Source organism: Oncorhynchus mykiss, chromosome 2, assembly GCF_013265735.2.
Source record: "Oncorhynchus mykiss isolate Arlee chromosome 2, USDA_OmykA_1.1, whole genome shotgun sequence".
Classification (NCBI taxonomy): Eukaryota; Metazoa; Chordata; class Actinopteri; order Salmoniformes; family Salmonidae; genus Oncorhynchus; species Oncorhynchus mykiss.
The window spans coordinates 79906213-79934194 of NC_048566.1; the positions used below are offsets into that span (position 1 = coordinate 79906213).

The 27982-nt window shown below is 41.6% G+C and overlaps 1 protein-coding gene across 2 annotated transcripts in view; it reads left to right on the top strand.

The window, feature by feature from the left end:
- The first annotated feature begins 10709 nt into the window (after positions 1 to 10709).
- Positions 10710 to 27982, top strand: part of LOC110497165 (leucine-rich repeat-containing protein 4C) — a 131261-nt gene continuing 113988 nt past the window's right edge. For both annotated transcript variants that reach the window (XM_021573133.2, XM_021573124.2), the window contains exon 1: positions 10710 to 12437. The gene's annotated coding sequence lies outside the window, so the exon portion shown is untranslated. The remainder of the gene's footprint in view (positions 12438 to 27982) is intronic.

The window sequence follows — 27982 nt, forward strand, 5'->3', positions numbered from 1 at the left end:
TCTGAATGGGCTTTGAATATTGAGTGAGTATTTACTAAGCAGAAAGTAGGCTGTATGTGTGAGTGGTGGGGGAACTTGACAGGACAGTAATAGCTCCTGTAGAAAAGTGGTTACAATCCAGACTGACTCTGGTTACAGAACTGCTAAAATAGCCCAAAGTTTCCACTGTTCATTCCACTTGGCATCTGTTCCCACTCCACACTTTTGCTAAATATTTTTCTGGAACAATGTTGTGTTTACCTGACCTACTCTATTCCTCTCCCAAGCAGAAATACATGGTTTTAATACAAAACAAATTACTCACTCTGAAAGCGGCCAGAGATCAAGTGTCTTTTTGCCAGCATTTCTTTTCTCTGGCAATGTAGCTAGTGAAGCAGCTCTTAAACTGATGCTAACGGAGAAATGCCTAAAAGCTATCTCTGCATTTCACGCTCTGCACTGGACAAAATGTCCATGACATTTCAGGGAGAGCTAGAGCCCTCAGCCTAGACTTCAATAATATCTTCCACATATTCTTCTCCACGGCTATATATATATATTTTTTTTACTATTGAGCATACTACAGGGGGTTTGGGAGGATGTGTTAACATTATTGGCCACCGTCTCCTTGATACAGTATATCCACATTCCAATATTGACCACATATTGGCAATGACAGAGCTTTTAATAGTAAGTGCCAATGTCTCCGAGTTATGAAATGTGATATCATGTAATATCATTGAAAGTACCCTGTGTAGTGAGTGTCCTGTTGACTTTGAGTGGCCAGGCAGTGCTGAGAATAGTGTCTCTCTTCAGGGAGGAGGAAGGACCGGGTCAAGGGCAGGTGGACTGAACAGAGATGATTTCAGCTGGCAGGCTAGACAATCTGAGAGGGACAATGATAACCGTTACATGCCCTGTCATTTACTCACAACCTCTCAGCCAGGGTTCACAGAACTCCCATGGAGGTGGTCGAAAGCATTGACTATCAGGAATCAAAGTAAGACTCAGAGGCAGACTGTCGAAGTAACAATGTTTAATGTTCCAACAGGCGCAAGCAGAAGACAGGTCAAGGCAGGCAGAGGTCGGTATTCCAGAGGGAGGCCGAGGTACAGGTCGGCGGGCAGGCTCATGATCAGGACAGGCAAGAGTCAAGACCGGGAGGAAATGCAAAAGAGAATAGAAGCAGCAGTACGGGAAAACACACTGGTTGACTTGAAAAACATACAAGACGAACTGGCAGAGAGAGACAGGAAACACAGGGATATATACACTGGGGAAAATAAGCGACACCTGGAGGGGCTGGAGACAATCACAAGACAGGTGAAACAGATCGGGGCTTGACATTGTCGTGACATCTGCAATAAAGTCCTGTCATTCAATACACACACACTGTAGTGCTGTGGCTGACATACAGTAGTAACAGTTAATTCGTCAGGCTCTCTGCTGAAGATGTCTTTAGGACGATCAATTAATTCTATTCTATTACAGAGAGGAAGGAAACATTACGTTTATGATTTCAAGCACACTGTAATAGCGTATTGGCACAAGGGTCATCCTAAAACAATCCAATTTACAGCAATCAAGAGGTGCTAACTTCACAGAGTATAGCTGTCTAATTCCACATTTTTAAATTGGTGCATGCCCTGATAGCTGATTAGCAAGTAAAAACTAGAAAATGACATCCTTAAAATTTGTCAAATTTGATTGGAATGGCAGAAACACATAATTTCCCTGTTAACATACAATTGCTATTGTCAGGTTAGGAAGTTAAACCTGGCCATTCACTGCATTTAATGGTTATAGTCACTTCACATGTTCTACCCACTCCATTCTTCAACTCTAGGCTAATCCCTATAAGAAATGTTACCTTGTCTCATAACCTATGAGCCTCGGGAATATCTAGTTATGAATCTTTTCATTTGCCAGTCATTGACTCTTTATCGTTAGTAGTTAACTAGACTGTCAAACGACCTTTCTCGGGGCTGGATGAAAGTAATTGTCACTTGTGTGATGTCTCTCAGTGGGTTGCCAGACCTTTTCAAATGGGACCTCGGTCTCTGTCATGCTCTGAACTCTACTCTTTCCATTTGACCCACGCATGACCCAGTTTTGTTTGTATAAACACAAGGTTCTGATAGACCAGACTGCATCTGGAGAAATACATGTTGCCACTTCAAGCCAACTCTTGAATATCATTGGGGTTCTTATGATGACAACAATTAATACATTTATGGAAACTATTCATCTATTGTAAAGGATAATCCTACAGACTATCATAATGCAGTGAACCCGGAATTTGCTATTGTCTCAAGGTGTAAATATTATACTAACTGTATTATACAGTGGAAGTGGAACCATCACACAAACACTTAAACACACCTCAACTCTACACCTCATTAGATAGCACCCTGTCTCTCTGAGCTTACAGCTTCAATGACGACACACATCATCATGAGACAAAACCAATTTGACTACCAGCTGCAGAATTAAACATGCACTCTTCCAAACAATTGTCTCTTCTGTAAGGTCTGTTCGGTCGCAAGTCTGTGTTCTTCTCAGAACTGTGTATATTTAACAGTTTCTCTCTTTGTGTTTCTTAGCAGAGTTGGTGAGGATGAAGGGCTGCCCACTCCACTGCCAACGCGTCTGAACACTGAACAGACACGGCCACACAGAGAATTAGAGAAGGGTTCGCCCATCGTCACATGTAGGCCACATATCTGCTCTCCTCAATGCCTTGCGACTGAATAGGTATGCCATTGTTTGGAGTAATGCTTTATTTTTTTACATTGTTGTCTTACCATGAGAAATGAAGCCGAGCGAGAGTCCCAGAACTGGGGTTAGTCTAAATCTGCTATGATAGGGGATTACAAGGTTTCCTCCATGCTTAAAGAACCATACCCTGATGTTAAGTCAAGATATAGAGATTCAGCATATGTGTTGGTATAGAGCTTCAACGTATCTGTTTCCTCAAAACAATGTCTGAGTGATTTCACCCTTTTCCTTTATAGTATGTCCCTCTGGTAATACTCAAAACAAGGGGAACTGACACTAATTTGACCTCACCAGTCAGTAGACATATAAAACCAAATTCCTATTTAATAAACAGAGCTGAAGTAAATATATCTGAATTACTGCACATACGCTTTCTACATATTTTTGTTTAATTGTTATTGAAAAGCTGTTCCTGTCTACACAAATGCATTGAGGATTTGTGCATAATTTTCTTGTCACAGACATGTGACAATACACTTCACACAATAGAATGGGTGAATGAATGAGAGTGCCCATTACAGCCTGAGGAGAAATGGCAGAGAATTGCTTTTAGTTTGTCATGTATATCCTCATTCTCCTGGTTCACCTGCAGAACAAACCACTGGCTCTTTGAATCACAACATCTGAGCACATTACAAGAAGATACAATATATATTTTGAGAATAGCATGCCTGCCATTGAGTTGTTTTCTGGCTTAGGAAGTTGTGGCAAATAAGAGGAAAGAGCAATAACCATGAGAACTATGCAAAAGGCAGTATTAGAGCCAGTATTCCATGAGGACAAACTATAATGTGCACCACTATAATTGCAAAACAACTCTTCCCCTCCTCCTCATCCCAAATTACTAATTCACAATTAAATGAGGCAAGGTTTGTTTCAAAATAATTAATGAGATAAACTGTAGCTGGGTTGGTCAGTTGGCTTTGTTTTATTTGTTCCATATCTTGTCATTTGAGGAAATCAAAAGACTGGGAGGGTCACTTCTTGTTCAAGTGGACCCATTGAAAATGAGAAATCTGATAAACAAATGCCTGAATGGTTGATAGATGAGTCACATAGTATTTTCTATTTTTCTCACACAGAATAAAGCTTCCCAGTGCTTTGGAGTTTTCTCTTCAATTTAATTCAAAATACCCAATCAATATCAGACAAATTGCTATCATTTCAGGAAATCCAACAAACATTTGCTGTACCGTACAGATAGTTATTTGGGTATCTGCAAGTAAGGCATTTTAATTAATTCCAGATGATGTTCCCCCCCACTGAACCAAATGCGAACCCCCAGTTGACCATCTCTTGTTGAAAGATGAAATACCTTTAAAATCCTAATTTTATACTGCTATACAATCCGATGTTAAAACTACCTTAAGCTGACTGTTCACCTAACAAGGTGCAAGAGATGCAATATAAGTGTATGCAAAGGGTCCATAGGACTTCCATTATGTGTAATAAAATGAATGCCAAATTCTCTGATACCTGCTGTAAGTGTAAGAAGGAACCCATGGCCACTTGTTTTGGACTAAATTTTTCTGGGAAAATGTCAAAACAAAGCTGGATGGCATGTTCAGATCTCCTATAAGAATGGACCATTGGCTATTTGTATTGGGTGTCACTTACCTTAGCACAGCTCAATCTCTTTAAAAAAAGACTATTTGTGGCCTGAAAATGCATCCTCCTGAACTGGATAAATTACCAGCCACCAACAATACATAAGTGGAGCTGTGAGATCTTTAAAGTGCAGCTATTGGAGAAGCTGAGTGATATATTTAGGAACAAGGAAGGGGACTTCTACACAATATTTAGCTACGTTTTCCCTCTAATCTCGCAGATAAAATGAGAAGTGACCATATAAAAACACTATGGGTCTTCCGTTGGTACAATTGGACCGCTTTCGTGTTGCATGGTATTCTTTTTGTTGTTGTATAGCTAGCTGTAAGGCCTCTATACTCCTTTAGAGGTATGTTGTATTTTACTGTATATACTACAGCCATACACTTTGTGACAGTCAATTTAATAAAACCATGTAATGTAAAGAAAGATCATTAGGGGTAATGAAACACTGGAAGAGAGAAAATAACTGAAAGTGAATGTATAATTATTGATTTGTGTGTGTGTGTTTGTTATTGTTTACTGTTAAGAGAAAATGTGGGTGCTTGTTGGTTATGTTATGCTTTATGTAACCTTATTTCGTTTAGAAATTCACATACAGTTGAAGTCGGAAGTTTACATACACCTTAGCCAAATACATTTAAACTCAGTTTTTCACAATTCCTGACTTTTAATCAAAGTAAAAATCCCCTGTCTTAGGTCAGTTAGAATCACCACTTTATTTTAAGAATGTGAAATGTTAGAAAAATAGTAATAGAGAGAATGATTTATTTCAGCTTTAATTCCTTTCATCAGGGTTGAGGTCAGGGCTTTGTGATGGCCACTCCAATACCTTGACTTTGTTGTCCTTAAGCCATTCTGCCACAACTTTGGAAGTGTGCTTGGGGTCATTGTCCATTTGGAAGAAACATTTGCGACCAAGCTTAACTTTCTGATTGATGTCTTGAAGTGTTGCTTCAATATATCCACATAATTTTCCTTCCAATTGATGCCATCTATTTTGTGAAGTGCACCAGTCCCTCCTGCAGCAAAGCACCGCCAGAACATAATGCTGCCACCACCGTGCTTCACGGTTGGGATGGTGTAATTCGGCTTGCAAGCCTCCCCCTTTTCCCCCCAAACATAACGATGGTCATTATGGCCAAACAGTTCTATTTTTGTTTCATCAGACCAGAGGACATTTCTCCAAAAATCTTTGTCCCCATGTGCAGTTGCAAACCGTAGTCTGGCTTTTTTATGGCGGTTTTGGAGCAGTGGCTTCTTCCTTGCTGAGCGGCCTTTCAGGTTGTGTTGATATAGGACTCGTTTTACTGTGGATATAGATACCTTTCTACCTGTTTCCTCCAGCATCTTCACAACATCCTTTGCTGTTGTTCTGGGATTGAGTTGCACTTTTCGCACCAAAGTACGTTCGTCTCTAGGAGACAGAATGCATCTCCTTCCTGAGCGGTATGACGGCTGCGTGGTCCCATGGTGTTTATACTTGCATACTATTGTTTGTACAGATGAACGTGGTACATTCAGGCATTTGGAAATTGCTCCCAATGATGAACCAGACTTGTGGAGGTCTACAATTTTTTTTCTGAGGTCTTGGCTGATTTATTTTGATTTCCTATATATATTTCAAGCAAAGAGGCACTGAGTTCGTATGTAGGCCTTGAAATACATCCACAGGTACACCTCCAATTGACTCAAATTATGATTATTATCCTATCAGAAGCTTCTAAAGCCATGACATCATTTCTTGGAATTTTCCAAGCTGTTTAAAGGCACAGTCAACTTTGTGTATATAAACTTCTGACCCACTGGAATTGTGATAGAATTAATTGTAAGTGAAATAATCTGTCTGTAAACAATTGTTGGAAAAATGTATTGTGTCATTCACAAAGTAGATGTCCTAACGGACTTGCCAAAACTATAGTTTGTTAACAAGAAATTTGTGGAGTGGTTGAAAAACGAGTTTCAATGACTCCAACCTAAGTGTATTTAAACTTCCGACTTCAACTGTATATGTACAATTTGTTCATGATGAAGACCTAAAACAAGGAAAGTTCAATTGTAAAAATATATATCTACAAGACAAAAGAAACCTCAATGTCCAAATAACTATTTTTAGGCATTTTAAGGCATACCCTGTTCATGTACCAGCTGACAGAGTAGACTACAGGGTATTCCTCCACCACCTACTCCACTTTAGTGCATCTCTTTTAGTCATAGCATCCTAAACAGTTTGTGCCAAGACAAGATATAAGGTGACATGTTTTGCTGTGATTACAACTGAACCGAGCCATATTGCTAATTAAAATACAACTTATAATGTCTCTGGTGCAGTGAGGGAGCGCCCTGGGAACAAATATGCACTTTTTATCATTGGAAGTATGCCTGAATGCACACGTCACATTTTATCTGTCAATAGGTGTAGGGTTCTCTCAAAATGGAGTTGACTCTCGACTCCTGAAAGGTGCACATTGAATAAGTGCAAACTCTGTTTCAGTTCAGTACAGTACCTTAGCTTGAATTTGAATGAAAATCCTTCTAATTTATTGAGACTTCTACACAGTCTATGCATGCACTCACAACAGTACCAAGTGATTACATATAATCGGGAGTTGTCAGTCATACGTTGTGTGGGCAACATAGTGAACCTGTGATTGTACTAAGATGAGGTTGCTGTGTTTTTGATGTATATTCTCTTGTGTGTTGCTAATGGTAGAGCTTCTGCCTGTGGGCCTGCTGCTACCGCTGCTGCTGAGGAATGGTAATGATCAATGGGATGATAGTGATTATGGTTACCATGATCATCATACTTCCTGGTATCCTTCCACGTGCAGAACACTGCCCTTGTCCTTTCTCCTTACTGTTCTGTGCTGCAGCCTAAATCCAATAACCCCGTCAGTTATCAAGCCCTCTGTTACCTGTCATATACTGAAATTCCATCAAGGCGGAGGATGCTTTTAGGGTGTGCCCGGCGCTGAATTATACAAATGTTGCCAGTTGAATGGGTGGAATAGAGGAATAAAGGCAGTGACGGGGGCTGCTAGCAGTGAGTTGAGAATCAGGACTGGGCTGCTGCTCTTCGATCGTGGCCCTATGGGCCAAAATAATCATTGGATAACGAGTAGAGTGAGAGATTAGTGTGAATCAAAGTGGATATTAAACAGGATGGCAAACAAATTGATGCGCCTAATTATGAAGTCCTTGAAATGAAATTTTCTGAACCTCTATGAATCACATTCAAGTCGCTGAGGTGTTTGTGGGGATTTTACTCATTGAGTTTTCCACTGTATTGTATGGCAACATGTGTTTTTCCCCACTCTGGGCACTTACAGTGCATACAATATGTATCACCAGAGTCCTTGTTGTGTTGCAGGCAAATATTAGGTTGGAGGTCAGGAACTAAAAGCATTACTGTAGCAGACGAGGAGCTGTCAATTGCTATTTTTATCAACAACTGTGGCTGAACATTTACTGTTAGATGTACTGTTAGACAAGGCAGTGAAAACAAAGAGAAAGAAAGCAGTGAGAAAGAGAACAGAGAGGAGATTGAAAGAGAGGTACGCCTATCACCACTGTAACCCTAGCTGCCACCAGGCCTGCTGGAGCGGAATTGAGGCCAGTGACGAGTGGCACTCTCAGAGACACAAACTAAGGCTCTCGCCTCTCAACACCTGCCTCTTCATTTCCTACATTATTCTATTTTCCTCTGAGTCCCAGGAGGACTAGCGAAGTGACGCTACTCCAAACCCTCCAAAAGCAACAGCATTAATAATGAAAACAACCTACGTCGACTCCACCAGCAATTTGAATTTTCAGAGCCATTCAGGGGTGATGTTTTGAACCAAGATTTGGAAGTGGCTTAAGTCAAGAGATGCTCATATTCTGTCAGAGCCATGTGCATTATGTGCTTATCAAGCTACTCTGCCTTTTCCTGTTTGCTGTGGCTTGCCTCATATCACCGTGCAGGTTGATCTTAGATTAGTTCACATGTCAAAACAGACATGACATCATCAACAGCTGTAATGTCAGCAATGATGTCTAGCACAAAGTAACAAGACAAGACCCTTTTAACTGTATGCAAGGACAATACTAAAACATATGAAGAGATTAAAGTGTTCTCTTGACCATGTATTAGGTGTTAAGACGTGAAATGAATCAATATATTGTAGAATAATTACAGTTAAATGAAGTTCCTTCTCAAAACTAAAAAAATATATTTAAATAAAGACACCAATTTCAGACTAAATAAAGCTGTATACTCAGAAAATACTAACAAGAGAACAGGTGATTCTTTTGAAGGTAACAGTGGGATGTATCAATCAACATTCATTCAGTTTCCCCAAAAGGCACATTAATCCAGATAAAATGGGAGTTAATATGACCGCTTGTGATGGCCCCCACAGAGCAAATAGGGTTTTAAGTAAATAAGGAGTGGTCACCTGATTCACAAGAAAGTGGTCAAATGAAAGCCTTCAATCCAAACCATTAGGCATGGCTGTCATAACATGGCTGCTATTATTGCAGAGTGTGCAATGACAGTGAACTAAACAATACATGTGAGCAGCATGAATCTACTGTGCAGAGGTAAGGGAGAGATTATTAGAAAAGGTTACTACTCTGCCTAGGTGGAAAGTGGCTGTTTGCAATTGTAATAGGTTACATTTGCATGGTCAGTCTGAGAAAATGAATGATCAGTGTGTGTGTGTGTGTGTGTGTGTGTGTGTGTGTGTGTGTGTGTGTGTGTGTGTGTGTGTGTGTGTGTGTGTGTGGCGGGTTGAGAGAGTGAGAGAGTGAGAGAGAGCGAGAGAGCGAGAGAGAGAGACTGACAGAGAGAGACCGTGACTGACAGGGAGAGGTAGCGTGACTGACAGAGAGAGAAAGAGTGACTGACAAACAGAGAGAGTGACAGAGACAGAGAGAGTGACAGAGGCAGAGAGAGAGACCCTTTAATGTCAAACAATTAAAATTGCTCAATCATAGGCGAGGAATGCAGGATAATGGCAGTGCACTTTTAGTGACGAGTGGCCAACAACTGACAGACAGGCATGCTGACATTTCTGAAGACTGATAGATGATGCAACACCTTCACTGTTGAGATGTGATGAGACTTTGACAGCTGGACAGATCCTTGGTCTGGCATAATAATGTTTTCTCACATCTACAGTACCAAAGTAAAAAAAAAGGGCCTGCAACCACTGTAAGTGGAATGTCTCCCCCTCCCCATCAGCAAATAGTTCTATCCATATTGTCCAGTTTTAACAGTATATGTATATTCTGTATATGTCATGTCACTCACTGCTGCTTCTTGTAGCCACTGAGAATACCATCATAAGTAGTATGTGCAGCAGAGGTAGTTTGGTGGGCTACAGTCAAGTGATAAGTACCCTTGTCTGAGACCATAGCAAATGCATATTTTATCCAAACATGTAAAGAAATCCCAGCTGAACTACACTACTTTCAGTGTCACCAGTAGTTTAGATTTAAATACATATGTTTTATCATAATTGTGATAACATGTTAGACAGTTATATGTACATACTGTGTACTCTGCACTGTATTGACTCTAATTCTGTTCTGGTATTGAGAAATCACCCCTGACACAGCAATTAGCGATAGTACCACGCATTGGCCTCTTTCGCTGCCTGATGTTGATGTGCGTAATTTCGAGTTACATTCAACCAGACAAAAGCGCTGGTACTTCTCATAGTTGTGTGCCCGAGTCGCCTGTTCACTGAATGTTTCCAAACAGTCCCATTTTGAGAACCGTTAATGTCATCTGCGCTGCTCTGGTGACGTCGCAATTGCGCATCCCAATGTGAATTGAACTGTAGGCGCACTGAAGCCAAAAATAACTATGGACTGGCTATTTAATTGTATCTGGTCAGGTGTTTCAGATATTGCTCGATGGGAGTGTGTAAGTTTTGTTGAAACTCACGCTGAATTATGTTGGCTACAATGGGTGTGATCTTGAGTCGTGTCACAGCATAGGCCATGAGAAAATGGACCCGTTGTGAAACGTAAGTTGATGAGAAAAGCACCGTGTTCTGACCGGCTGCTCCAGTAGCCTGTGGCTCTGATGGCGTCATAGAGGGGGAGGAGGAGGGGGGGGGGGGGGGGGGGGGGTCGGTAGGTGGCAGTCGTGTCCCATCTGGTGCAGGGAGCCACTGAGAAACAGGCCTCCCCACCTCTATCTCTCTCTCTCTCTCTCTAACTCACACACACATTCTTAAGTCGTGCACGCAAGGGGGCAAACACACGCGCATCATATTACCCCCAGACGCATCGCTCCTCATGACATCAAGTGATAATGCAATTGACCAATCAGCGGGTAGATGATGGCAGGAAATTGGATAATTGTATTTCACCCATCAACAGTGAGAAGGGGTACGTGGGGAAAATATAGAGGGACCCACAACAAGGCAGACGCAACACATGAATGTGCGTCAAAGGAGAGGTGTTCAACCAGTCTAGAGGGAGTATTTCTTCTGCACTGACTGGCGATATACAAATGGTCTTGTTTTGAGTGAGGGAGGAAGCCAGTGCGTTCTGGGTGTGAGGCTATCGGCACGCTGCAACAGAGGAGAAACTACTTCCCCACACTGTCCACTATCTATTGTCTAGACCTTCGAACTTGCACATGCATTGTATCATATGATCTATGTGAGAGTGCACAAATGCATTGCATGTATAAGCTGTAGATTGTTGGATGTAAACTAATTATTAGCCTGATAAATTGTGGTCAGAGCTATTGGCCATCATCCCAACGCGCAATTTGAGTTGGCGAAGAGCGCGCACGGAGGATCATCACTAGGTGGATATTCGTTCCCTCTTGTGAGATATCAGTGGATTGTCGGTACTGGAGAGTCCTGTCTGACATACGTATAGAGCAAGAGAACAGAGAGAGGAGGCTATGATTGCTGTGGGGGAAAACTGACAGGAGCAGCTTGGTGAACAAACGGCTCTCGAGACGCAATGAGAAGTCGGGACACGAAACCTTTGGAACTATAATAGGCCTAATATATAGCGTTATATTAGTTCATCCTATGAAACATACTCATACAATTGTTGAGAGTCCGAGACCAAGGAAGGGGATTTCGTTGTTAACCCTGTAAACAAGGCTTTAATGCATTTATAGGCTATACAACCTGCTGGATTTTCCACCTGACTCGCCGCAGGTTCTTACACCAAACATACTGACTGACGCCTATGAACATCGATGGAATAATATATCAGAAGACAAAGATAAGCCTGACGACTGTATCATTCTTCGTCCAATCCACCGAATAATTCATAGGCTACATCAACTCCGGGACCCCATCCAACGACAGTCAATACAGAGGAAAAGATTAGTAAGAATCTTGAAATCCGCACTGGGTTGTGCGTTGAAATCTAATCAGATTCCAGTGGGTTGCCGAGTAGCAAGGGGAAGCGTGAGAAAAGTTCCAGCTAAAAGCGTGACAGCGGGAAGACAACTATCAACCTCTTTATTTTTGCTCAATATGTATGTCGATGATGTTCAGCCGTAGATTATGATGAGGTTTGAGGATGTTATCAATCTGGGGGTCCACGGCTGCGTGAGACGGTGTCTTTAGTGGTCTGGCTCTGAAGAGGTTGGTTTGTTTTTATTGAAAATAAAAATATAAGGGCTGGATCTGGGAAGAGCTCGGATATCTCCTGATTCACGAAATGGTACCGGACAGCGACATAGATATAATTGTGCCTTGTTAACCTCACAGCGGGATATCGCTTTGCATCGAACCATTAGTTTCAACAGTGCCTCCGTATTATTTGCTTCTTGAAAAATATGATTATGGTGCTGGATAATTTGACTCTATTATCAATGTGCAAGTCCTAAATCTCAACCGATTGATTGATATTCATTGATGGATTAAATTCTACATCGTTTGCAATCTGGGGACCGGATAAGGTGTGTGAAAGTATCACCACGGAGTCTGCCAAATTGCTTGAGAATTGCGGATGTATTTTCGATGCAGTTTTCGAGGGGAAGGAGCTGAAGAGCCAACTGTCGTTGTTTGAATCAGCTATCCTGCTAACATCAGCATCTTTGGTGACAAGTAAGTTTTATGTGCTAATTTTGTTTAGTTGAAATTATTTCTAAATGCCACTAAAACCTTGCCCACATTGAATTACGGTTTTAGCTAAAGCATATTGGTAATCTGGTAGAGGTAGGCTATTTAAAATCCGCGTTCCTTTGCTGCTCTATCTCACTTTGTCGTGTTATATTACGACATAGACTAAACAAAAAGCTTCATCCGACTTAATCTGACAAAAAAAATGCATATTTTGTGTGATGTGATGAATGGACCATATGGTGTGTGTGTGTGTTCGCGTGCGTGCGTATGTGTTGGAACGCTCTAGGAAATGCTTGTCGATTCAGCCTTTATTCGACTAACCTATACACATTTTATTTTATCATGAGGCTGATGCTGATACCACAAATAGCCCAAACTGATCAAAATGTGTGGAGAGGATGGTTGACTCTGTTTTGTTGAGTAGTGGTGATGCAGTCTGTTGCATCCCATTTGCTCTATTCGGACCGTTGGATTTCAGCACCTACCAAAGGCCAAATAACATTCAGAATATCTAATATTTTATGCTGATTATAATATGCACAGTAGGCCCACCAATAGCTATTTGTAGAGCACATTGCTGTGCAATTGACTTCACACTGTTATATTATTAAGGCTCCTCGCATGCGCCCGGTGGAAAGCCTAACATATGAGCACTGCCATGTCTTTGAGAATGATGTTTGCAAGAACACTATAGGGCTGTAGCTAATGCACTTTCATTTCCACCTATCCATGGAGGGTAGTGTCTGTTTTAATGCGGAGGCATTGCTGTTAGCTCACTACTGGTATTGAGGGAGCTGTCTCTCATAAACGTGGTGCTGAAGCTTCGCTTGTCATGATGTCTAGAAACGAACGTAGGCTAGAAACTCTGATGGCTAGAAACGAACGTAGCATAATGTGTGGTGAATAGCACACATACATGAAGCAACGGTGTTTTGGTTATATTCCAGTTATGATAATTGATCACCATGCACTGATGTACAGTGTGCCGTGGTATGGGATATGGTGTATAGGTTGAAACGGATTGGTTCTCCATTCATCCATCTCACCCATTCATTAATTCATTATTGGCACTAGGAGCACATGGAAACACACATACACACACACACACACACACACACACACACACACACACACACACACACACACACACACCCTGAACCCTCCTTCTCACACAGTGGTCTCTTTGATCTCGCAGAGGGACAGCAAGACAGAAGACCACAGAGAACATGCACACACAGGGCCTTGCATCTAGCCAGTAATGAACGTTGGATTAAATTTGACTCCTTCAAAATGAGGTTTTATCATATCTGCATGCTTAAAGCAATTGTTATACACTATACAACTCTCTTACATGTGAATTTAACCAATTGTGTTTTCTTATTTCAACCACCCATTTGTCTGAAAACAATGAAATAGGTACTCTACAGTGCATTCAGAAAATGTTCACACCCCTTGACTTCTCCACATTTTGTTGATTTACAGCCTGAATTTAAAATGGATTAAATCGAGATGTTGTGTCACTGGCCTAAACACAACACCCTATAATCTCAAAGTGGAATTATGTTTTTAGAAATGTTTACAAATGAATAAAACATAAAAAACTTAAATGTCTTGGGTCAAGAAGTATTCAACCTTTTGTTGTGGCAAGCCTACATAATTTCAAGAGTAAACATTTGCTCAACAAGTCACACAATATGGACTCACTCTGTGTGCAATAATAGTGCAATAATGACTACCTCAACTCTGTACCCCACACATACAATTATCTGTAAGTTCTCTCAGTCGAGTAGTGCATTTCAAACACAGATTCAACCATAAAGACCAGGGAGGTTTTCCAATGTCTAGCAAAGAAGGGCACCTATTGGTAGATAGGTTAAAAAAAAAATCAGTCATTGAATATCCGTTCAAACATGTGTTGAATATTCGTGTTTTTAATGACACGTTGATGGTGTATCAATACACCCAGTCACTACAAAGTTATAAGCGTCCTTCCTGACTCAGTTGCCGGGGAGGAAGGAAACCACACTGGGACTTCACTATGAGGCCAATGGTGACTTTAAAACAGTTACAGAGTTTATTGACTGTGATAGGAGAAAATTGAGGATGGATAAATAACATTGTAGTTGCTCCACAATACTAATATAAATGACAGAGTGAAAAGAAGGAAGTCGGGACAGAATAAAAAATATTCCAAAACATTCATCCTGTTTGCAATAAAGCACTAAAGTAAAACTGCAACAAATCTGTCAAAGAAGTTTACTTTATATCCTGAATACAAAGTGTTATGTTTGGAGCAAATCCAATACAATACATCAGTGAGTACCACTCTTCATATTTTAAAGCATGGTGGTGGCTGCATCATGTTATGTGTGTGCTTGTCAGCGGCAAGGACTAGCGAGATTTTTAGGATAAAAATAAATGGAATAGAGCTAAGAAAAAATCCTAGTTCTTTCCAACACACTGGGATGCAAATTCACTTTTCAGCAGGACAATAACCTAAAACACAAGACTTGACAGAGCCTGATGAAAAAAATAAGAATGTGCAAATATTGTACAATCCAGGTGTGCAAAGCTCTTAGAGACGTGCCCAGAAAGGCTCACAACTCTAATCACTAAAGTTGATTCTAACATGCATTAATTGATTCAGGTGTGTGAATACTTACGTAAATAATTTCTTTCAGTATTTCATTTTCAATAAAGTCAGACTTTCTAGAAAACATATTTTGACTTTGTGATTATGGGGTATTGTGTGTAGATTGGTGAGAAATAAACTATTGTATCTATTTTGAATTCAGGCTGTAACTCAACAAAATGTGGAATTAGGCAATGTATATACTGGATACAAGCTACTATCAAATAGTATTTTTCCATCATGTTTTTACCATCTTCTCCTATAATACAGCTACATTGAATCATGGATATATGTAGGTCATTTTAGGCGATACAGGTAGTAAGGCTTGGTGAACGCGCAGAGAATATTATGACTTTGTTTTAGATTGACAAATGCAGTATCTATTCTACCTTTCAGTGTTGGAAGTATATTACATTTAGTAGTAACAGTAGTAGTCAATCATTAATAATACATCACAGTAGAAGTAATAGGATTAGTAATGTTATAGCTTCAGTTGCAACTGAGGTTACGGTTGTCATTCTACTGTTGTAGAATTGATCGCAGCCTTCTGTCACCTGATTAAAGTGGCCCCCTATTCCCTCAGGTTAGTGAGGGAGTGAACATCTTTCACCCTATTTGAGAAAGCATGTTGCCTTGGGGAGACAAATTAGACTGCTCATTTTATGTTCTTCCCCTGTCAAAGATTTTAGCATGATAAATCCACTCTATGAATCCCAAAGATGACATGTGTTTGTTGTGGCCTGATGCAGAGTGATTCATGCCTACGAGAAGCCTATCCCTTCTGCATGTTGAGCACTTCTCAAAGGTCCACTTCCCTCCTGAGCTTTCCTTTCTATAGAGGTGATAGAAAGTCATCAGTCTGGGGCTGGGGGGGGGGGGGGGATTCTTGTTTGTTAATATTGCAGTAAGATGGTCAACATTTCAGCACGTACAGTAGTGCCTTCATCATTGTTGTAGGTCCATGCTCTATAAAACGTCAATGATACAATGACAACTTCCCATAATCTCCTAGAGTCATGTGCACCTACGTGTTTGTTTATTTTATTATGTGCTGGTGACAACAACAGAATCCCCAGTGTGTCTCAGGCATCCCCAGTGGTGCAGTAGTCTCAGAGCAGGTGCAGTGTGGGTACTGAGGACCGAGGCAAAAGTCCTGCTGCTGCTAACATCAAGCCAGATTTCAGTGGATAACATTGTCACCTCCTCAGACGTCTGTTTCATGTCCAATTCCTCCCCTCATTGCGGTCTCAGTAATCCGTTGAAAATTGTGCCAAGCGGCCCTGTCAAAAAATTAATGAACTTGTCAGCCAGAAAAGGGTAGCATTGCGACAAGGTGTCAGCCCCTCGTGAAGCCACAGAGCATATGCCCATGTTCCTTTTCCCACATCCTCCTTTGAAATGTTGCTTATTTCTTCAGACTGTGACTCCGTTCAGATCAGGGACATCGCTTTGTGCCATTTAATAAATGTTCATTTGTTAAATCGGATTAATCTGGGTAAAGCCCCAGCTTAGGACACCATTAGCATTCATTTCTCTGACTGCTGGGGACTTCTATCAATAATGGAACCGCCCGTACATCTTTCATCTTCTCTGGGTAGAAATGTTCTCTGGGTATTGGATTGGTTGTGAAAGGGAAATTAAAAAGTCAGGCAGTCCTGTGTTATCTACACTCTTTGAAAAAAGGAATTTAAAAGGGTTCTTTGGCTATCCCGTATGAGGACCCTTTGAAGAACCCTTTTTGGTTCCAGGTAGAACCCTTTTGGGGTAAGTGTTGGCTGCCAGACCGGCAGATAGAAACACCATGGGGGAGGTTGAGATGAGGAGGGGGGCTGGGGTACCAAGAGAGAGCGAGAGAAGGCAGATATGTTTTCAGGTCAAGGCAGTGCTGCGGTGCTGTGAGTATACACTATAAACTCTAACTGGATGCATCATCTCAGATGATTGGTGGTTTGTTACATGAGTTCAGTCCCTTGATGACTTCCCATGTCTAGGTGCTGATGTAGGCAATGGTTGAGTCTAGGGCTGTTATGGTGATTGTCACACCAGCAGTCACGAGTCATGACTGCAGTCAGATTCCATGTGACCGTTGAAACCATTAGTAGCCTACCAAACTTGCTTACGGCCAGTTGCTAATGGCCTGGTACTCAGCGCTCTATTGTCCCTCTAATCACTCTGTCATCAATGCAAATGAATTCGAAAATAAAATCAAACACTTCATGAGAGCCCTGGCATTCAGAGTTTGAGCGGAAAAGGATCACCTCTTGCGCAGCAAGAGCCCGCTCTTCATAGCTGGTTGATGCATGGAATTAATAAGTGTTCCCATAAACCCAAGTTGCGCAACATTTCTATAGGCTATGCTATACAGTTACGTGAGAAAACAGAGTTTTAATGGCATCTATTAAAAATAGGAATATCCCATCAGCTGTAATCCGTTACATGTAAGGGATTACAAAAAAAGCATAACTGTAATATGTTGTTACTATCACAAATATTGTAATCAGATTACAGATACTTTTGAAAAACTAGATGATTACTTCGAAGATTAGTTTTAAATTCAGAAAGGATGTTTGTGAAAAAAATCTTTGACAATTCTCTGTTTTCTTAATGACATTTAAATCAGCATTGAAAAAAAGCTCAAATTTAAGTTTGTTCCACCTGAGCGAGTCTGACCATAAATCAGAGACCACTATGATGACAAGCTAGTGGGAAGGTTGCTGTCCTTTTATGTGGCATAACCAACTTGGCTCGTAATTTAACAATTGTATTCGTATTTACAGATGGGATACACGTTTGTTATTAAGGCATATGAAAATTGTTCCAGAAGGTATTTCTGCCCAAAAGATGCATTTTGATTAAAAAAAAAAGTTTACATTCAAATGACTCTCCTGTGATGTAGTGACCCGCGACATTTGGCTAGTTTCCTGAAATAAGTCAAACAAATGTGTTTGATATATCGCCGGAAAAGCTTTTGTAGACTACAGATTATCCAACTTGAATAAACTCTTGGAGGTAAGGATGACAGCAGTGGTGTAGTCTACAGCGATATGGATATCACTTATTATTGATATCTACATTGCGCATTGATGTGAATCACACTGCTGCTCTCTCATTTAGCTATTTGTGGCTTACTGATTGGGGTTGTTGTGGATGGCTGTTCACAATCTAAATATGTATTTGAAGTCAATAATGTTTGAATTCAAGAAGTTTAAGCTGCCAATCAATCATTGTTTTTGAAACCAGTGGACAGCTAGTGAAAAATGCAACAGCTGCACAGTGCGGATCCCAGCCTATGAAATAAAAGTGGTGCTTTAATTGCTCAATCTAATTCATGCTGAAAAAAACAAAACTCTATAGACCTAATGGACACATGCTCAAACTCGTAAACGTTTGATAGACTTAAAGGGGCAATCTGTAGTTGCTACATCCTTTTTTGGACTTATGTTATATATATTAATGTATAGATATAATTTAATCATATTATTAAATGTAATAGAAAGAGATGGGTTAAAAGAAGCCTACATAACCAACCCATGAAATACAATTTTACCTCCATATATAGCCAGCTATGTAAACTTTAACATTGATTTATCCTGCAATAGATATTGTTCAATTGGAAACATATTTTTATCTTCTTTTAATGCCACTTAAGGGAAAGTAATCTAAAGGTAACTGAATGTAATCAGATTATGTTACTGAATTTGGGTAATCCAAAAGTTACATTACTGATGACAATTTTGAACAGGCAACTGTAACACCCTCCATTTGGTAAATCCGACCACAACTCTATCCTTCTGATTCCAGTTTACAAGCAAAAATTAAAGCAGGAAGCACCAGTGACTTGGTCTATGAAAAGATGGTCAGATGAAGCAGATGCTAAACTACAGGACTGCTTTGCTATCACAGACTGGAACATGTTCCGGGATTCTTCCGATGACATTGAGGAATACACCACATCAGTCACTGGCTTTATCAACAAGTGCATTGAGGACGTCGTCCCCACAGTGACTGTACGTACATACCCCAACCAGAAGCTATGGATTACAGGCAACATTCGCACTGAGCTAAAGGGTAGAGCTGCCGCTTTCAAGGTGCGGGACTCTAACCCGGAAGCTTACAAGAAATCCAGCTATGCCCTGCGACGAACCATCAAACAGGCAAAGCGTCAATAGACTGCTAAGATTGAATCATACTGCACCGGCTCCGATGCTCGTCGGATGTGGCAGGGCTTGCAAACTATTACAGACTACAAAGGGAAGCACAGCCGCAAGCTGCCCAGTGACATGAGCCTACCAGACAAGCTAAATCACTTCTATGCTCGCTTCAAGGCAAGCAACACTGAGACATGCATGAGAGAATCATCTGTTCCGGACGACTGTGCGATAACGCTCTCCGTAGCCGATGTGAGTAAGACCTTTAACCTCTTGCGATGAGCAAACCTGTATCCGGGAGCGTAATCATAGCCTCAAATGCATTAGCATAACGCAATGGACATAAATACCCCTAGAAACTTTTCCTATTCATGAAAATCGCAAATGAAATGAAATAAATATATTCAAACACAAGCTTAGCCTTTTGATAACAACACTGTCATCTCAGATTTTCAAAATATGCGTTACAGCCAACGCTAGACAAGTATTTGTGTAAGTTTATCATGGCATAATGCTATGCTAGGCTCTGCTGGCAGCAGGCAACATTTTCACGAAAATAAGAAAAGCAACCAAATTAAATAATTTACCTTTGAAGAACTTCAGATGCTTTCACTCAGGAGACTCCCAGTTAGTTAGCAAATGTTCTTTTTTCCCAAAAATATTATTTTTGTAGGCGAAATAGCTCCCGTTTGTTCATCATGCTTGGCTGAGAAATCGACCGGAAAATGCTACCATTACAACGCCAAACTTTTTTCAAAATTAACTCCATAATATCGACAGAAACACGGCAAACGTTGTTTAGGATCCATCCTCAAGGTGTTTTTAACATATTTATTCGATAATATATCCGTCGAGGCAATAGGTTTCTCATTAGAAGCGAATGGAAAAATGGCTACCTTAGTATTTTACGCAAGGTTTTCTGCGGGAGACACCATGTGACCACATGCTATATATGGTCCCTTACAGCCATTCTTCAATGGAAATTCCTAAAAAGACGTCACACTGCTGTAGACACCTTGTGGAATACATGGAAAACGTAAGCTCATTCCTAGCTCATTCACAGCCATATAAGGAGTCATTGGCATGAGGCGGTTTCAAAAAATGCGGCACTTCCTGGTTGGATTTTTATCTGGGTTTCGCCTGTAACATCAGTTCTGTGGCACTCACAGACAACATCTTTGCAGTTTCGGAAACGTCAGAGTGTCTTCTTTCCAAAGCTGTCAATTATATGAATAGTCGAGCATCTTTTCGTGACAAAATATCTTGGCTGCGGGGCCAGACGGATTACCAGGACGTGTGCTCCGGGCATGTGCTGTGCAGCTGGCAGATGTCTTCACTGACATTTTCAACATGTTCCTGTTTTAGTCTGTAATACCAACATGCTTCAATCATACCACCATAGTCCCTGTGCCCAAGAACACAAAGGCAACCTGCCTAAATGACTACAGAACCGTAGCACTCACGTCTGTAGCCATGAAGTGCTTTGAAAGGCTGGTAATGGCTCACATCAACACCATTATCCCAGAAACCCTAGACCCACTTCAATGTGCATACCGCCCAAACATAACCACAGATGACGCAATCTCTATAGCACTCCACACTGCCCTTTCCCACCTGGACAAAAGGAACACCTATGTGAGAATGCTGTTCATTGACTACAGCTCAGTGTTCAACACCATAGTGCCCTCAACGCTCATCACCAAGCTAAGTATCTTGGGACTAAACACCTCCCTCTGCAACTGGATCCTGGACTTCCTGACAGGCCGCCCCCAGGTAGTGAGGGTAGGTAGCAACGATCTGCCATGCTGATCCTCAACACTGGAGCTCCCCAGGAGTGCGGGCTCAGTCCCCTCCTGTGCTCTCTGTTCACCCACGACTGCATGGCCAAGCATGACTCCAACACCATCATTAAGTTTGCTGACGACACAGCAGTGGTAGGCCTGATCACCGACAACGACGAGACAGCCTATAGGGAGGAGGTCAGAGACCTGGCCGGGTGGTGCCAGAATAACAACCTATCCCTCAACATAACCAAGACTAAGGAGATCATTTTGGACTACAGGAAAAGGAGCACCGAGCACGTCCCCATTCTCATTGACGGGGCTGTAGTGGAGCAGGTTGAGAGCTTCAAATTCCTTGTTGTCCACATAAACAACCAATTAGATTGGTCCAAGCACACCAAGACAGTCGTGAAGAGGGCACGACAAAGCCTATTCCCCCCTCAGGAAACTAAAAAGATTTGGCATAGGTCCTGAGATCCTCAAAAAGTTCTACAGCTGCAACAAAGAAGGCATCCTGACCGGTTGCATCACTGCCTGATACGGCAATTGCTCGGCCTCCGACCGCAAGGCACTTAAGAGGGTAGTGCGTACGGCCCAGTACATCACTGGGGAAAAGCTGCCTGCCATCCAGGACCTCCACACCAGAGGAAGAGGAAGGCCCTAAAAATAGTCAAAGACCCCAGCCACCCCAGTCATAGACTGTTCTCTCTACTACCGCATGGCAAGCGGTACCGGAGTGCCAAGTCTAGGACCAAAAGGCTTCTCAACAGTTTTTACCCCCAAGCCATAAGACCCCCAGAACAGGTAACCAAATGTTTTTCCGGACTATTTGCATTGTGTGCTCCCTCCCACCAACGCTGCTGCTACTCTCTGTTTATCTTATATGCACAGTCACTTTAACTATACATTCATGTACATACTACGTAAATTGGCCCGACCAACCAGTGCTCCCGCCCGCACCTTGGCTAACTGGGCTATCTACATTGTGTCCCACCACCCCGCCAACCCCTCTTTTTACGCTTCTGCTACTCTCTGTTCATCATATATGCATAGTCAATTTAACGATACCTACATGTACATACTACCTCAATAAGCCTGACTAACAGGTGTCTGTATATAGCCTTGCTACTCTTTTTTGAAATGTATTTTTACTGTTGCTTTATTTCTTTACTTACCTGCACACACACACACACACACACACACACACACACACACACACACACACACACACACACACACACACACACCTTTTTTTCCGCACCATTGGCCTGTCAGTAAGCATTTCACTGTAAGGTTGTATTCGGCGCACGTGACAAATAAACTTTGATTTGATTTGATTACATTTAGAAAGTAACCTACCCAACCCTGATAATGGCCCGTTCTCAATCAAAACTCATTGCACACGTACAGTGCCTTGCGAAAGTATTCGGCCCCTTTGAACTTTGCGACCTTTTGCCACATTTCAGGCTTCAAACATGAAGATATAAAACTGTATTTTTTTGTGAAGAATCAACAACAAGTGGGACACAATCATGAAGTGGAACGACATTTATTGGATATTTCAAACTTTTTTAACAAATCAAAAACTGAAAAATTGGGCGTGCAAAATTATTCAGCCCCCTTAAGTTAATACTTTGTAGCGCCACCTTTTGCTGCGATTACAGCTGTAAGTCGCTTGGGGTATGTCTCTATCAGTTTTGCACATCGAGAGACTGACATTTTTTCCCATTCCTCCTTGCAAAACAGCTCGAGCTCAGTGAGGTTGGATGGAGAGCATTTGTGAACAGCAGTTTTAAGTTCTTTCCACAGATTCTCGATTGGATTCAGGTCTGGACTTTGACTTGGCCATTCTAACACCTGGATATGTTTATTTTTGAACCATTCCATTGTAGATTTTGCTTTATGTTTTGGATCATTGTCTTGTTGGAAGACAAATCTCCGTCCCAGTCTCAGGTCTTTTGCAGACTCCATCAGGTTTTCTTCCAGAATGGTCCTGTATTTAGCTCCATCCATCTTCCCATCAATTTTAACCATCTTCCCTGTCCCTGCTGAAGAAAAGCAGGCCCAAACCATGATGCTGCCACCACCATGTTTGACAGTGGGGATGGTGTGTTCAGCTGTGTTGCTTTTACGCCAAACATAACGTTTTGCATTGTTGCCAAAAAAGTTACATTTTGGTTTCATCTGACCAGAGCACTTTCTTCCACATGTTTGGTGTGTCTCCCAGGTGGCTTGTGGCAAACTGTAAACGACACTTTTTATGGATATCTTTAAGAAATGGCTTTCTTCTTGCCACTCTTCCATAAAGGCCAGATTTGTGCAATATATGACTGATTGTTGTCCTATGGACAGAGTCTCCCACCTCAGCTGTAGATCTCTGCAGTTCATCCAGAGTGATCATGGGCCTCTTGGCTGCATCTCGGATCAGTCTTCTCCTTGTATGAGCTGAAAGTTTAGAGGGACGGCCAGGTCTTGGTAGATTTGCAGTGGTCTGATACTCCTTCCATTTCAATATTATCGCTTGCACAGTGCTCCTTGGGATGTTTAAAGCTTGGGAAATCGTTTTGTATCCAAATCCGGCTTTAAACTTCTTCACAACAGTATCTCGGACCTGCCTGGTGTGTTCCTTGTTCTTCATGATGCTCTCTGCGCTTTTAACGGACCTCTGAGACTATCACAGTGCAGGTGCATTCATACGGAGACTTGATTACACACAGGTGGATTGTATTTATCATCATTAGTCATTTAGGTCAACATTGGATCATTCAGGGATCCTCACTGAACTTCTGGAGAGAGTTTGCTGCACTGAAAGTAAAGGGGCTGAATAATTTTGCACGCCCAATTTTTCAGTTTTTGATTTGTTAAAAAAGTTTGAAATATCCAATAAATGTCGTTCCACTTCATGATTGTGTCCCACTTGTTGATTCTTCACAAAAAAATACAGTTTTATATCTTTATGTTTGAAGCCTGAAATGTGGCAAAAGGTCGCAAAGTTCAAAGGGGACAAATACTTTCGCAAGGCACTGTATATTGCATAGTATATGTAAAGACAAGATTACATTGAGAATAGTCTGATGTGTGACAATATCACTTGTGAAGGAAGACAAGAAACAGCACATGCATTTTTTGCGACTTTTTAAAATCATCGTCGCATGCTTTATGTAGCCTAGCTCAGTATAGGCCTATTTGTTTTGATAAGATTTGCATTCCAACTAAAGTGGCCAAATGAGTGTACCCTTTAGGCCTATGACCCCTGGAACAGGGTTGGAGAGCCCATAGCCCACAGAGCCTAGTGAAACGTTTTCTTATAAGCCCAGTCATTGTGCAATCACGTGTGAGTTTTGACTAGGCACTATTTAAAAGATGATCCCAGCTTTCTCATGCTGCTATATTTATTCCTCAATTCTTAAAATTACGGATATTAATCCGCTTTACAACCTTTGTAGACTACCTGGCATATTAAAAACGCCTCCTCCATTCGAGTGCAGTTTACGGATGACATGTTTTTTTGTGGGCCATTCTAAATTAAAAATAATTCCATGCATATATTAGTAGGCTATATGTAAAGAATAGATTACACTGAGAATAGTCAGATGGGTGAGAATATTGTCAAGCTTGTCAAATTGTGAATGAGAGACTGATGAAGTGTTTGCAGAACATTATTATTGTCTTTTAAACAAAGCAGAGCGCATGCACATTTTTTCTAATTATCATTAGAGTCACATCATGCAGCCTTAGAATGTATTAGAAATTAAAACAGCCTAAGGTTTGCATCACAACTAAAGTTGCATAAATAACTCTATTTTAAGCATATAGGAGGACCTGTTTCAAATTACAGGCTATGCGTGGAAGCCTGGAGATGCGAAAGTGTTTATGTTAATTAACGTTCAATTATCGTGAGACCGGCAGTTATTTTCATGACAATAATCGGCTGACAAAATTTCATGACCACCAAAGCCGTAGTTGAGTCACCCCACAACAATTGACCTTAGAAATATGTATTTTGACCCCAGCCGCAGGAAGCCAACACTCAAACTAACATACAGAAGTCCTACACAAGATGTTGGGATCGTGAGCTATTCATGCACATTCTTTTCAACTAATTTCTCTTCAAAGTGGTTTATTTGTGGATGAGATGTTGAGTCATTATTTGGCTGTAGAATGGCTTAGCTAAGAGTGGACCTTTTGGTGTATTTTGTTTTATTTGTGGTTGTTATTGTTTTGTCGGCTCAAGCTAATTCTGTAGCACTACAATGATCTACACAGGCATTGATCTTTATTGTAGCTCTTAACACCATTAGTGACCCTATGCAATACCATACTAGTAGAGTAAATAGGAACAGCAATGTGTTTTCATTCAAGTTTTTGGTAGTTAAGGTAATCAATCCAGTCTTCAAAGAGCTTTCTGATTCTGGGTTCAGGCACTCCTGACATTGATCTAGATTCTTGTTAAGGATCAGAGTTACTATTTCAATCATGTGGAGACTGAAGACGTCAGTGAGCTGTGGACCAACGCACCGGCGTTCTAAATCAACTAAGTCGACAGACACGTACAGACATCCTGCACACATACACACAAGCACAGAAATGCAAGCAGCCAGGCAGGCACAAACTCACGCATCACGCACAAGTGTGTGCAAAACACACATAGGTGCTCTGGGCACACACACAGCCCACATTAGCACACACAGACACACACACACACACACACACACACACACACACACACACACACACACACACAGCGGCTGTAGTGGGCTCGCTCATTAGTCATCGTCTCTAGCTTGTCTCTCTGAATGTGCCATCCAGGGAAAGGACAGCAGATCCGGAGGAGAGCAGCACTACATTCCTTCAGTCGATGGATTAATCAATGGCTGCTCCTCTCTCCCATCAATCTCAGGGAATAATCTGAGAGACATCTCTTCTGTCACACTGGATGCCGGCATGCACTGCTCCTATTACTGTCCTCTCCTTTACATCCAATTGTACTGTACCAGAGGAGGAGTAGGGGCATGTGAGGTTTGGACAAGTGACCGCAGCTGTAGCGTGTGCATACCTTTTGGGGGTTGGCAGTGGTGGTCAAGTAGTCTTTTCCATAGTGGTGGTCAAGTAGCCTCCTCCATAGTGGTGGTCAAGTAAACTACTCCATAGTAGTGGTCAAGTAGTCTTTTCCATAGTGGTGGTCAAGTAGTCTACTCCATATTGGTGGTTAAGTAGCCTACTCCATAGTGGTGGTCAAGTAGTATACTCCATAGTGATGGTCAAGTAGTCTACTCCATATTGGTGGTCAAGTAGTCTACTCCATATTGGTGGTCCAGTAGTCTAACCCGTAGCAGGTAATGGCAAGGTGAAATATTCTTGTTGTGCTGTGACTCAACGATGTCCCTTTCCCTCTCGCCCCTCACCCCTCATTCTTCCGCCACAAAACTCAACTAAAAGTAGTGACCTGGAATTCAAGTTGCCACGTTAGTCAGTCACCACAGGCCTTACCTCACCCACCTTGTCAGTCTTGCCGAGGTTCAACTTAATGACTTAGCCCCCCCCCCCCCCCCCCTCTTTTCTCCTTCCCCCTTACACCATGCATACAAGGTGCAGAATCGAGAAAGTGGCGGCCCCTGGAGTAAGGTTGTGCTGACGTGACAGCCTGGGTGAAGGAAAACATACACACGCATGCATACACACACGGCAACACACCACCGACACACGTGTCTCCAGAGAAGCCAATCCTCTTGCCTCCAGGGCAGTGTGACAGCATCTGCTGAAAGTGATAGTGGCCCAGGTCGCCACATTAATTTCTGTTGCTAAATGAAAAGGTTAAAGGGACTGAGAGAGGGTGACGTGTTGTCTTTCACCTCCTCCCGCCCACTCTCAGGCCTCCTCCTAATGAAGGTGAGACTATAGATCCCTTCCCTTCACTGTGAAAAAGTACCAAAAGAAAGAGACATAATATGGAGGGATAAACAGAGAGAGAGAAGAAATGTTAATGATGGGAGCAGGAGTAATCTGCATGTAATAGGTTATTTGGAAATGCAGAAAAAGGGAGACTGCTGGAGTTGATTGTTCTTATTTGAGTTCATTAATGCAATTTCCCCTCACAAAGAGCCTGTGCAGAACCTTTCAAGCTAAAATAATGACTAAATCAGTCATGGTGACTGCGCCTATGTGCTCTGTAAAAGACTGCGTCATAGCACACATATGCACACACACGTGCGCACATACAGACACAAACACAGACTTGTCTGTGTCCCCTGTCAACATGTGGTGTTTTGAAAGATTATAAATTGAGATGGAAGGACTTTGAGTGAAGTGGTGCCCTGATGCTGGTATGGAGGGGTGACCTGTTACTGGGGAGAGATTGTGTTTTATTTTCTGGTTGCTGCAGTCCTTTCCTCTGCAGTCCCTTTCAAAGGCATACTGTAGCCCAGTCTAGAGGGAGAATGGTGATGGCTGAAGCCAACACTCAGTATGAGGACAGGCATAATATATCACCTGTGTGTATGCATTAACCTCAGAGAGTTTCTCCTTTCATGGGTTGTCTGGAGACATCATTATTCATCACTGTTGGCTGAGAAAATAGGGCAACGGTGGATGAGCCGAGCACATGCACTGAAAATGTAACTGTCAGCCAGGTGTTTGAAATGTTTCAGATTTACTGTGTCTGGAATCTCTTTTACTGTTGCCTCTTAAATTTGGGCAACGTCAAGGAGCCTCATTATATAATCTAAGGTTAAATTCTAAATTCTCCATTCCACGGGTCATAAGTTAGCATCAAAGGCATGGTATGTTACATTTTAGGCTACGTTTATGAGTGTGTCATTCCTTGCAAACAATAACCTCTGCTTTGTGGTGTGAAGCTGTAACATAATCATGGATTGCTATTACATCTATTACTAGAGAGTAGAGAGAGAGAAAGACAGAGGGAGAGAGAGAGAGAAGCCTGCATCGCTGATGACTCAAACACCCACG